At 31.9% G+C, this 14,718-nt stretch overlaps 1 protein-coding gene across 1 annotated transcript in view; it reads right to left on the bottom strand.

The window, feature by feature from the left end:
- Nucleotides 1-14,401, bottom strand: part of LOC132943146 (astakine-like) — a 52,355-nt gene extending 37,954 nt beyond the window's left edge. Inside the window, exon 1 of the mRNA XM_061011988.1 lies at nt 14,079-14,401. The gene's annotated coding sequence lies outside the window, so the exon portion shown is untranslated. The remainder of the gene's footprint in view (nt 1-14,078) is intronic.
- Between the last annotated feature and the right edge of the window lie 317 nt (nt 14,402-14,718).

Genomic DNA, 14,718 nt, shown 5'->3' with positions numbered 1-14,718 from the left:
TGTGAACATGTTTGTACTAGGTAAGATATAAGATACAGCATGATGTATTAAAATTGTAATTTGTGTGAAGGTTGCAGCTTTTTTGCTTTGCATTACTTAGTGTGATTATATATTCCAAGATTTAACTCCTACCAGCAAATATGAATTTATGGTGATGTTAATTTTAGTTATTTTTGTAAATTGTATACCTAGGTCTTGACACAAATCTCTGAGAAGTGTATTGTGTTTTTGGCTGAAAATCTAATAAATAGTGTTCGAATGGTGCAGAGTTTGATATTTTATGTTTTGTGGCAAGTGTAATCCTTGCAGAAAACGTCTGAAATATTATATACGTACCTATTCACTAATTCCCGGCAAACAGCCGAACCTCTCTCATTTAACAAATTATCTGCCCATAAACCCTTCCCCCGCCCACTAAAAGAAAATCGTGGCTACACCACTGAGGTAATTTAATATACATACATACCAAATAATAACAGTAGTGAAAACATATTCTAACGTAAAAACAAAATGATTAAAAAAATCGCGGTAGATATTACGCGTATACTAAAGAAGTAAAAAATTAACAAACAAACAACATAGACACGTAGGTACGTAAGTATCCATCGATAATAATATTATGACGTGTGTGCACGTATTGTTTATGTGTACCTATTACATTACAACTGCGTCGACGTGAAAATCCGGTTTTTGGTAAAAACGCGTGCGATACCGGCACGAATAAGAAATAAAAAACAATAATCAACTCGGTGAGACAAAACGTGAAAAATTTCAAGAATTTCGATTTGCGGTCATTCGGTTACGCAGTGCACTCGCGCTGTAATGATAGGTACAATAATAATATCATAATAATATGTTATTGTATAAATTTTAATAATAATAATAATAATAATAATAATAATATGCTATCGTCGCAATAATAAGAATAATTTACTGTTTGACAAAGCGGGAAAACTACCACGATAAACTCGCGCGCGTACGTGCACGCTCAGCATCCGTATGGGCACGGTTAACGTTTTTTTTTGAAATATTATACCGCAGTGGTTATACCTACGCGTCGGTCGAAAAACTCGCGTCGCAAATAAAACGGTTCTGGACAATTATAAGGATGTGATATTTTGAAACCCCAACGCGTCGCGGATCGTTGTGTTTACATATTTTTATTTTAACATACATAATCTCTAATGATATTACGACGTTGTATTGTATACGTACATTATATTATAATATATTAAACGCACATTCGCGATTTGTCGTAAATCAATAACGACGCTCGCGGTACAGTAAATAGAATATTCATAAAATAATTGGTTCATAATATCACGTGAACTTGTTTATGAGGTATCTACATAATATACAAAGTAGGTACGTATGTTAATAATATTATTTATGATATATACCGAGTTTATTTTATAGATAAGTGTATACACAAGAGAGCCACTATGATATAGTTTTTTTTCCCGTTGTCTGCGTAAACTGCGATTTTGTTTACTCGTATTAACGGGAAAATGGCTGCACACTCGATGTGTAAACGTGGATGATAATAGATTTAAATACCTATCTAGCAAATGAAACAAATATGTATTAATAATAATACGATTTCGTGGCATAGTGTTTATAACTATTATCACATGCACTAACGTGATAGTGAAAATAATATTTTATCTTATTAATTAAGTATAATTAATAACTATACAATAATATACTTTACACAACTTTGTGCATTATTATACAAAATAGTAAAGGAATTCTGAGTTGCAGCAGGGGGTCTTTCTATAATATTAACATTTTGACAGTAAAATAAATGTTCATATTGATAAATGCCAAAAATGAGGAATAAAGTACAATCAGTATTCAATTCCACATTTCACTTTATTACAGTGTATTTTCGGTTTCCAATTCATAATATTTCTTCATTACATTTTATTTAGATACATATAATATATTATTTAACGCGATTTGTGGACCACAAAAGTTTTATTGCCGAATAAATGCGTAATGTCGTTTTATTTATTCGCCGCTCTTGCGGACGAACCATGCTGCGAAATACACATATTATATATATAAAACCTAACCTAACCTAACCTATATATATATATATAAACAGTAATGCGTAGTGTGTGTACTATGCAGTAAAGCGTGTGCAGTGGCAAAGAGTATTGAAACATCAAAAGTTTTAATATTGTTCTCGGCGTGAGGGGTGTAACACGTTAATGATGAAATACGTGAAAGTGCAACGCCGACGCTCGTAAAAAAAAAAATAAAAAATGTACAAAAAAGTAGGTATGAGTGAAAAACAAGAAGCGCAGTAGTGTACAGTCATTTTATAAAAGAACGCGATTTTTCTTCTTTTCTTTGCAAGAATTTTGTTTTTTTTTTAAATATATGTCGTTGCGCGATGAAACGTAGGCGCAGTAAAAAAAAAAAAAAACCAAAGAAGGACGATAAACATCGTTTATTCTATTTCTTTTCATCGCTTTTCCCATTAAGGGAATGATAAAAAATAACTGTCGGAAAAATTAAGAACTGCGGAACTTCAACCTGGATAAATTTATTTTTTATTATTTTTTTCAGACAAATGATGTTCTCCTTGGATATAGCATGTGATTGTGCAAACTGCAAAGGAACACATTGCAAAAACGAAATGGTTCCAAATTCTAATCAGAGTTTGGTCCGTTTAGATTCGTCGGATATATTATGTTGTATATTGGTAGAAGTAGAACTATAGTATAATGGGTGTTTTGAGGGCTGAGTCTAAAGTTCAGGTTACGGCAAATTCATTACACCGTTACATAAAGAAAACGCGTTAAAAACGCCCGTCCGTACAACAAATGTTTGAAGGAAAACTTTTCGTCGACATGACCTGAATATATGTTTTTCTATTTATTTATTCCACATAAAATCATTCTAATTAGATACAATGTTGTCATAATGATGAAAATACATATTCTAACATAATGTAGCAAAATTACATAACGATAGTACCTACATATTTTATAAGACAATAATGATAGTATGATCAATAAAAGAAATAATATTAATAATACACAATAATAAAAAATTCATAGGTACTAAACATTACTGAGATTTTATAATTCACGTCGATATACGTACCTAACACGTACATGCGTTTAGCGACGGTAAACACGCTGCAAAGTGTGGACTTGTCTCACGACTTTTGCGCAAAACGACAATTATAGGTTTCTCGTTGTACCGCGAATGCACGTTGCAACTACCTTTTATAAACAGAGATGGTTTCATTATATTATTATGAATGCTTTCGATACGTTCTGTCCCGTGAACATTATATTTTACAACAGTCGTACACAACTTACAAATCTTATAAACTCTATACGATAGACGGGTTGGTGTGAATTGACGAAAATACAAAATCTTTTTTAGCCAAGAATGAAAATGATCTTGTTGGATCGAAGACGATTAAAGATCAATACGATAGTATAAGATGGCAAAAAACAAGAAGACAAACTGTACGATCTTAATACCGTATGCTCTTATTGTTGTAGGTTTCTACATACGACAACATTTAAGAGCCTACTACAAACTAAAACCCAACTGATTACTTGCCAAACAATGACTTCAGGATTACTGGAAATACATTTAAAATATATCAACTTAATCAACAATTTTCTACACATGTGCAGAGTTTGAAGATAGGTGAAAAATTTCAAATTATTAAACTTTTATATTAGACAAATTAGTAAATCGAAGGGTCCGCAGTAAAACGGACCATACAAAATATTATATACCTGCAATATAAATGTAACGAATTGTGCACCGGGTGTCGTCCTGCAGTCTGAGCGATCCGAGAGTCGGGTCTTTCCGACAAGATATTTTGACACGGCCAATATGAAGGCGGTGTGTATGTAGGTACAGTAATAATCGTTATTTATATAATAATAAATAATAGCATTATGATATGGATAGTATGTCGCGGTTATCGGTGGCGTGGCGCTCGTGATGGGTCGACCGTCACGACGATAACGCGCGAGCGCGTGTCGCAACAATAATGGGTACCTATATAGGTAAGTTGGCGATTTCTCAACGGAACATATCGAATCGAATTTTTTCCTCCTCGCCCACGTCCAACGGATCCGCGACGTCGGTTGCGGCGTGAAAATAACGGGCGGCCGCGGACGTTTATGTAAAATACAAGAATAATATCATTATAATATCGGGTTTTGGCGGCGCCCCGGGGAGGGTCGTGGCGTGCAGGCCGAGAGACGAGCGCTCAAGACGCGCATAATAACGATAATAAATATATATATATATATATATATAACCATGGTGGTGTATCATAATAATATGTTATATTATATGCAACACTGCGGTGGCGGGAGGATACGACACGAAACGGGATCGCGAATGATAATATTATTTTAACGTTCGCGCGCGGCCTCCGCGACTTCGGGTGAAGACGGTTTGTTCTTCGATCGGATTTTTGTGTCGATCGATTATTACTATTATACAGTTGTGGAACGCCTCTCTCTCTATATATATACCTCTACGTATATATTATAAATAATGTACGTATACGCAGGTTACCGGAGGCGCACACGCGCGTGATTTTCCGTGCGCGGACACGACACCCGCGCCTGTCAACGATCCAATCGACCCGATGAGCAATGGAAAAAATTTAATCGGCCCGCAAAATAATAATTAGTTACTATTTACACTATAATACTATATTTTGGTATTTACAAGTGCTATATGGTGGTATTAGGTAACGTGGATGAAAATGAAAATAATATTTGTTCGTATATTTAGATCTATACAGTTTAGACAATTATATACCTATAATCCAGTAGTACCTATATTATATTATGATTTTACAATAAAATGTTTTTAGGATCACTGTGAAAATCAAATATACCTTGCACAACAGTTTGGTTTTCTATAAAAATCACAAGATTTTCATCGAGAAACGTAGATTCAAACGGAATACATTTGGTTTCTAAAAAGACTGATGCATATGGTGTCCCGATACCTAAATTATTTATGTAGTATATAGGTAGTAAAAAATTATACATTTTTTCTAAACGAACAAAATCATCAAACATAAAAACGCTTGTGCAACAGTCTTTAGATATTATATATTTATATCCCCATCACCTCATTATCCCATTTGATGGTTGCACCAACTATAATTGATATGGACGTAAGGATAATAATAAGACAGCATACAAGTTACATTTTTACACAATAATAGATACGTAGTACGACTGTAGTAGGTGCCTATAGTAATTTATGTTAGATAAAATAATTCCAACGTGTATAGCTGGTATAGTGATATAACTATTTATTTACGAGTTTTCAATAATATAGTTTAGTTAAAATCGTAGTAATACGCCGCCAAAACGTATTTCATTTTAGTTTGTACTCAATTCCCCGTATGTAATATGAGTAATAGTAATATACTGCAGGAAGCGGTTGTTAGTTCAAATTATAATCTTTCGGTTCATTTTTTTAAATTTTTTTATATAATAATAATATGTTTTAAGCTATCAGGTACACAAAGGTTAAGCATCGTAACGTAATTAATACCATTATTTCCGTATGGTTTCCTTTAATTATTAATTTTTATTGTGTATGCGTTTCATTACATTTAATAATTGGCTTATCTCATCAATTCCGAATATCACGGACACCAATAACATTTAATGTAAGAACATTATTTATTTGAAATATTGAATCCAATTTTTCTTTCCCACGAATATGACGTATAGTCGGTGGAATATACGATTTTTTATAAGAACAATTAACAATAACAACGCTTTGCAGTAATGAAGACATTTTGTACATAGATTTAATTTTAAGCTGAATTGCTATACAGTAGTGAATTTAACAGACGTTTGTGTAGGTCATTTATTTAAGGTACCTTCTTAAAAAAAAAATCATTTAAGATGTTCTTTTTAAAATTTAATGCAAAACGATTAATATATTTTTTTTAATTTAAGATAAACAAGAACGACTTTGATAAATTCAAGGAAGTTACATTTTTCATATTCTTTTTGTTTTCAACAAATTAATTTGTATTATTCTCATCACGATTAAAATGTTATAGGTGCAAAATATCTAATATTGCTTTCAATTTTAGATAAACACTTTTATAATTAATAATACCATTGAATAATTGCAAGTTAATATCATAGCTTTGTGAAAACATAATATAGAACTTTTAAAACGGATTAGAAAAAAACATGCAAACATACTCAAGTGGATATTGAAAGAAAAAACTGTCTAAAATGTAAATAATATACTATGTAAAAATATTGTAAACATACTTACATACATTTAATTCATTCAATTTACTTACAATTTTTTCAAGTTTTATTAGTGAATTTTTAATTTAATCAATCCGATAAGATTTTTAAGTCTCTTTCGCATATAGTTGAAATTATGATGATCATTAACAACGATCATAATTCATAATATTATGTGAATAAATACAAGTATTTTAGAACGAAACGCGAACATTATAATAATAACATAACAATAATAATATTATATTAACTATGGATTTAAAACGATTTAACTCAAAATACATCATATATATTATATTAATATTATTAATTATTTTATCATTTGAATGTTTTTAAAAATCATTGTTGTAAGTAGCTACTCTGTATATTCTAATTCAACATTGTGCAATATGCATATTATCAAAAATATGCAGACGCATTGTAAATACATTTAGTATCTATACAAACGTAATAACATGGGTAGGTTAGGGTTAGGTACCTAGATAATATTATACTCTTTAACAGACAATTATTATGTTTTTGTATAATATTATTTTAAAAGATTATCAGTTTTGTCTGAACAGGATGTAGTCTTAATTATTATAATTGTAGGTATGTCTATTTTTTTTAACTCTGTTAAAGGTAAAGGTCAAGTCAGTGTTTGATAATCGAAGATATTAAAATGTAGGTACTAAAAAACATTATAATTTAAGTTTCATTCACAGTGAAGTAAATCTTTATTTTTATTAAGTCAACATTTTTTTACTTAAACAAGTGTACAAGAGTATATTTTAGATTCTAAGCGGAGCGATGAATTTTCTGATAGAAAAGTAAAGCTAGTTTGGTTCTTAAAGGGGGGGGGGGGTTAACTCTAAAACAATTAATAACCGTAGATATATGAAATTTTCACTGAATGTTTATATTAACACTTTATTTACACCATCAAATTTTTCAATTTTTGAGATGTTTACAGACATTTTCAGTTTCCAATTTTTTTTTTTCTATAATTGTCAATAAAATTTTATTGGTTGGGTCAAAAAACTTGAAAATTCAATACAAGGCTAGGAGCCTATATATTGTTATAATGGAAATTGAAAAATATTAAAAATACGTAAAAATCACTAAAATGTGCAAATTATTTTGAGTTGGAAATTCATAAAAAAATTTCTTTTTAAATCTAAGATTTGAAAATGTTTTACAAGATTCCAAGTTTGTCTACCTTTATCAAAAAAAAATGTCTACTGGAAAGTCAAATTAAATTTTTATGAGCGTTTGAACTTCAAATGTTTACACCATCGGGTATTCAGTCCATTTCTCATGAATAGCTATTTATTTATTTATTACCTAGCTATTTTCTTATTTTGTTGTGACATTCAAAAATAAAAACTGTAAATAAAATATTGACAAAATTCATTAAAATCATAAAAATTGGCAAATTATTTGAAGTTAGAATTTCATAAAGTATTTTCAATTTATATCTAATTTTTGAAAATGTAATACAAGATTTCCCTTAAGTTTTCTTACATTTAACATAAAAAAGTACTTTACAGGAAAGTCAAATTAAATTGTTACGAACGTTTGAAGTTATACATTGGATATTCACCCGTAAATTAACAAATTCTCATACAAAGATTTTCTCATTTTGTTGTTGTTCAAAAACTAAAAACAGTAGATACTTGAAATTTACATGTTTACTTTATAAATTCCTATACTTGATAAAATGTTCAAATTATTTTGACTCGTTTTGAGCTGTTTACGGACATTTTCTTTTTGGTTTTTTTTTCTATAAACGTCAGTAAAATATTATTTGTTGGTCCAAAAAGCGTGAAAATACAGGGATCCTGGTATATTGTTACAATAACAGTTCAGAAATGTTAAAGATCTGTAGGCACGATTTTATGTTCAAATTTGGACAATATTTATCATTGAATTCAAATTTAATACCATCCATTACAGTGACTCACTTGTAATTGACTGCACAACAGAGTGACATCCACTTTACCACTTCTTTATTATTGTATACCATTATATGGCATTATATGATATTTGATAAAGTATTGATATTAATGCATGTGTTAATAATGTATTCAATCTATTACAAACTATGTAGATATCGTTTAAATACTTTATAAATACCTTTAGAATTTAAAATTGTTCAATAAATTAAATTTATTTATTTACAAAGTACGCATTATTTACTTAACCGCATTGTGTCAAATGGAATTCAGATCTTTTACTCCAGTAGGTATAGTATTGTATAATAATATTATTATATTAGTTTTTGTTTGTATTTAATAAATAGTACCTATTATAATAAATAATTTATACTATACTGCAATACCGCTATCCCAATTCATAGTTCAAAATTTAAATTGTGTATAAACCTATTCTGTTGTAATATGTGAGTATAATATTTTATATATATTATATACCTATTATATACAAAAAATTACGAAAAATAAAAAAAGCAGAGACACTGCCACTTAAGATTATTAAAATGTACATTTTATTGAAAATATGTTGTTATTAAATTGGGTTTTTATTCAGTTAAATTGTTAACGAATTGTATAATAAGTTAATTCAAATAACATATTTCTAAACATGAAAACACATTAGTATCTGATAACAAAATAGGTAAACTATTCAAAAAGTTAGGTAAGAATATTGCTTGTGAATAGGTACGTCAGAAGATTCTCGGGTCGTTGACTATAGTTCAATAGTTGTATTAAACAATTGATAATTTTGGGATTAATGTATACGAAAATATCCTTACACAAATCTGTCGTATAAACCATAAAGGAAAATATAGATATATACCTAAGTTACACTTAAAAACCGGTAACTTTCACACGTGAAATTCCTTCGTACCAATTCGTTTCATAACCTTTCGGTGTTCTCGACAATTTGGATGTATAATATTGCGCAATAGTAATGGCGGGTAATATTATGCACGAATGAATGCATAACCAGTAAAATATTAATTTTCACGATATGTCATCTAATGCACAAATAAATAAATTATTCATAAAACAATATGTAAAACGGACAATCAATCGAACCGTTCAATGGTATTAACATATTATTATTATTATTAATATTATTATTATTATTATCTATCGCCGCCGACACCGAAACGACATCGTAAAATATTCCACCGTCCTGCAGTAGGCGCAATAAGTATATTTGAATATAAAATTCGACCAGTCGTCGCAGAATGTCGTTATGGAAATGTGAAAAACCTCGTCACTTAAACACAAGCGGAATGTCTCGGAACGTCTCGGAATATTATACTACAGATTACGATATTACGATAGTAATAATATTATTATCTGCGTCGAATTAGCGCCGACCCGTTTCCGATTAAAGACGGCGCCATAAAATATTTTATTGACGATTGAATACGGAAGTTTAAATAAAACCATCAATCATATTAATATTACGTGTACAGAAGAAACCGCAACGAGTATTATCGCTTATAGATTTCGACGTGACACATCGGTATAAACCGTGATACGACAATATTATATTTTATAATATCAATTTAGACGATGTTTTTCGGACGTCGTCGTCGCGCTCGCAGATCGAAATCACGACCAATCGACGATGTACCTACATAACGTAATAGCCGGGAATCCTACCAGGTCACGTTGCGTACGGGTTACACACGCGTCCTTGAACGACGAGTGCACGACGGCCGTTGGCAACATTATTGTTATTATTATTAATCAAACGCATTGCACTATTATATTATTATTATTATTATTATTATTATTACTATGGTAACCGAGTGATTTGTCGTATTATTTCGTGCATCGGTCGGACGATGTTTTTTTTTTAATTACTTCTAAACACCGTCCACGCTGCAGTTTTGCCCGAACCCCAGATGACGGCACAGCTCATCAGAGGATGCACGACGGCCGCTTCCGCGTACCGTCGGTTTCCGGAGAGTGGAAACATGCCACGATCGATCGATCAGCTGCATACGAACAGAGCCCGAATAAAACTTTTTACGGCGTATTGAAATAAGAAAATATAATATTAATTGAGACCGTGTTCTTACACTAACGGAGTATTTGAAGAAAAAAAATATATTTATATCCTTACTTTTTACAAACTTAGGATTGTGTGTCGGAAAAAATCTACAGACATGGTCCAACATGTTTTTTTCATGTTGATTATTTTTGATACATTTGATAAAAAAAAGTGTGTACCTATTATATTCGTAATTTGTTTAATATATTTAATTAATTCATTTAATGTTTTATATTAACCTAACCTACTGATAATGGTAAAAATTTAAGCGATATTTTTCTTGTATTAAAATCTTGATATTTGCTTTGTATGCAATATAGCTGCATTTTTCTCTAATTTCGTTTTTTTTTTTAGCCATTTCTTTCAGTTAGGTTCGGTTAATGTACCTACTGTAATATTGTACTTGGCATTGCTGTTATTTCCAATTCAACCAGAACTATATGTATATAGGAACGCGCAATGTACATACAAAATAAAAATAAATCTACGGACTCAATTGATATATTTTTCGTTTTCCAATCGCGGACTTGATTGGTATATTTTTATTTTATACCGGAAATCAAAAAGTATCCAATTTTTCCTTTGTTGAGGTATGGGACTCAATTAATATGCACCTGATCGGTCGATGTAGTGCGCGCAGGGATTGCTGCAGGTTATTTGCCGTCATTAGCATCGCGACGGTCGTAATATTACTATCGTCTGATGCACTGCCGTTTGTCTGATGCGATTCGACTCTCTTCGATGTGTTTTCGTAATACGTTCTCCTACGCATTAACTCCGCGTATCGCCCCTAAACACATCGCGTGTTTATACCAGGGTCATGTTAATGTGTTATGTCGAATCGTCTTCTCCGCCGTGGTCACGTTTTTTTTTTTGCGATACCATGGTCAGTGACGTACTAAGTAGTTAAGACGACAGTTTTTGTAGTTTGGTAGTTATGTAGTCGCAACGACTAAACAAAAAAAACTAGTGACCATTATAGGTAGGTATATACGGTATAATATATCTAACTAGTGATGTTATTGATACGTTCCTAACTGTTTCACTAAAATATTAAAATACATTTAAACATAAATTTCCTCTCAATATTTTTTCTGTGGGGACGACTGCCCCATCGTGCCCCCCTCCCCCAAGTGCCACCTATGGGTGTACCACTGTAATTGGGTTCATTACAAATGCAGACATTTTTTTTAATTACTTACCCAAAATGTACATGTTTAGGTAGAAATTACATTAGTTCAATTTATATTGAACTAACTAATCGACTTACTACAACTAAAGAAATTAAAACAAACTATTTGTATTGTGTTGACCAAAGATTTGACTGAAAGTTGGTAAATTGGAGATGCGAACCAAACTTTAAAACTATAATCAAGGTTTTACAATTCAAATATTGATGATTAAATCAAGTAGGTAACCAATTAAACCATCATACGCGTAGCATTTTACGATGCATTCGTATATGTATAGGTTATTATTATATATTTAATATTGACGACAGAGAAATGTTAATTTTAATAAAATATTTTCCATTTAATTTAAATAACACCAAGTCATTTTTTTTTTTTTTTTGAACTTTTGCTAATATAGATTTAATTATTACATTTTTTAAACTAATACACTGAATAAAGAATAATGTATTCTGTTTGAAGTTTATCAGAATAATGCTAAATTTTATAAATTACTTTGTTAGCTATCCAATTGTTTTTATTAGCCGAGACATTGAAAAATATAAATACTTTATAGCTATTATTGCATTTAGTTTCACAACATTTATATCATTGTTTCATTCATATATTACATACACATTTAGAAGGACATTCTTATATAATTTCAAATCAAAGATAATTTAAATGTATTCTAATTAGTCACATACCTACTATTATAGTATTATAACATAATATAATATTATGTTTATTAAACATCACAAGAGCTAACTAGTATAAGTTATTTTAGCTTATAAGTTTTTTTATCAACCTCCTCCTTCATAAAATGTCATAATTTCATTGCATTGCATTGACAAGTAGGTACCTAACACTATATATCTTATATTTCTTCCATCTTTTAGAGGGTCACGTCCAACACATCTAAACCTACGCGGTATTGTAATTGAAATAAAAATTTAAAATACGATAAAATTGTTCGACAAGTTATTTAACCATAAACGTAAAATAGAAAAAAAATAGGATGAAAAATGATTTTATGAAAATTAATTACTGCGAAACAATTACTGAAATTGAAACAGTTCGTTTTGCGAATCGATATTTTAAATTAGTTTCCAACCGTAAGCGTATTTTGCGTAGTAAGCCTGTACACGGTTGTTTACACCACGGAAATTATGTATACACCTATATTGTATTATATTATATTATATTGTTCATCCCGGATTAAAAAAAAAAATCTTTGAAAAAGTAATATGACGACCCGCGTTTGAAGAGATTACAGCCGGTGGATAAATGAACGGGCAAAACGAAAAAACTGTTTTGCAAAAGCCCGTTTTTCGTGTACCTAACGCTGAACGTATAGACACAACGTATAGGATATGGTACGCCAAACAACAAACGACTCGCTTCAACAAAATACCTACATAATAATATACACGTCGACCGGTGGTGACGAGGTTGGATGGTTGAAAAACGTCAGAAAACTTTTCGGTCGTTTGAATACGCGTCGCCCCCAGCAGCCGCCGTTGCAGACTTCTGGGCGGTAACGACGAACAAACTTCGGCACGTGCCATCTGTTGCGCACCCGCTTGGTGGGCGGCAGATAACCGTCCAGTAACCGAACCTCGGAGACGACGGCTAAATATTGTTTGACTACATAATATTATAGTCAATGTATGATAATATAATACAGGTACGATTATCGTCGTTATAGGTACTCCAAAGATCGCGGGCATAAAGGCAGTGGATGCGGTTTTGGCGCGCGTGGTACAAATTTTGGGACCATTTGTGGCGCGTGTTGTGTTTCAATGTATATTATAACGACTAGACTGTACGTGGTTCATCGACGTCGATCGGATCTATCAGAAGACTTACAAAATTCAAAACCTTATTCTCTTATTAAAATGGTTGTGATAGTCTTCCCTATAATAGTTTTCATAACATTCTCGATCGATGTGCATGCACAGTGACCCTACGACGCGTGCCTACCACGCGACAGGACTATAATTTATTTATATCTATTATTTATATCGTTAATATAATACCGCGTTTTGTACTATTATTTTTGTTTTAATTTTTAATTTTAATTTTTTTTTTTTATTATAGGTATTACATTTTTAATTCCTTATTTGTTATTACAATGAATAATATTTTTCCGAGACTTTGTTGAATAAAAATCAAATTTTGGACGAGTAATTTATGAGTTACAACTATGTATGAAAGTTTAGATGATATGAGTGGAGTTGCATAGCCACATAAGGACAGGGACACCCACCTAAATTTGATTCAATAAGTCACAGTTCAATCATCAAAACTTTAAACACAAAAGTTATTACTTATTAATTACTCGTCCAATAATTGATTTTTTATATTTTCAAAAAATTTGAATAATATTCTGTGTAATTAAAAATATGTGTTGTCATTCAAAAAAAGTAAAAACTTGAACAATTATAATGATAAAAATTTAAATTATACCTATTTTTTTAAAAAATCCTATTTTGTATAACGACTTAAAATTATTTTAAAACTTATCAACAAAATCGATAGTAGTTTTTCAAATACTGAGTGTATCATACTAACGGCGTAAAGTATAATATCTCGGTATATCTATCGTTCAACTTACCAGTTAGGGGGGCAACGGTGCGACGACGTAGACAGGTTAAGGAAATTCGTCGCGATGTTGATCTGACGTGGATTCGCGGCAGTGGTGGTTTTCGGACGTGTAATTATTATGATAATCGATCGTAAACGCCGCGGGAAATCGGATTAAATCCAAAGTGTACAGTATATATGGAGAAAAAAAAAACAAACGGCCTTTTATCGATCTCTGGTACGGGACTCGAACGGGTAAACCGGTTACGCGCAAAACAAACACACAACAGTTATAATATGATACCACGGTTGCAGTATAGGTACGACAACGGTTCCGCGACAATTGGCCGGGCCCGCGAGTCCACCGGTGCATATAAAGACCGATGATGCGCCGCTAGCCGCTCCGCACCCCCCCCCCCCCCCCATCCCCCCGGACCCCACCAATATCGGACCGAGGTCACGGCTACGCGGCGCGCCGTTCGACGGTTGCGGCTGCTGCTGCGACGGAGGCGTCGGCGATGGTGCCGATGACGTCAACGGGCACGCGAGGGCCGCGGTGCAGTCCGAGTAGGAAACTCTGCGCGCATGCACACCGCGGCGGTCATCCATTTGACGGTCTCGTCGTCGTCTTAACGTCCTCGGATTTGACCATTGGACTTTGGTCTCGGTTT

Source organism: Metopolophium dirhodum, chromosome 4, assembly GCF_019925205.1.
Source record: "Metopolophium dirhodum isolate CAU chromosome 4, ASM1992520v1, whole genome shotgun sequence".
Classification (NCBI taxonomy): Eukaryota; Metazoa; Arthropoda; class Insecta; order Hemiptera; family Aphididae; genus Metopolophium; species Metopolophium dirhodum.
Note: the sequence above shows the minus strand (reverse complement) of the source record. Positions and strands in the feature narration are given on the sequence as shown.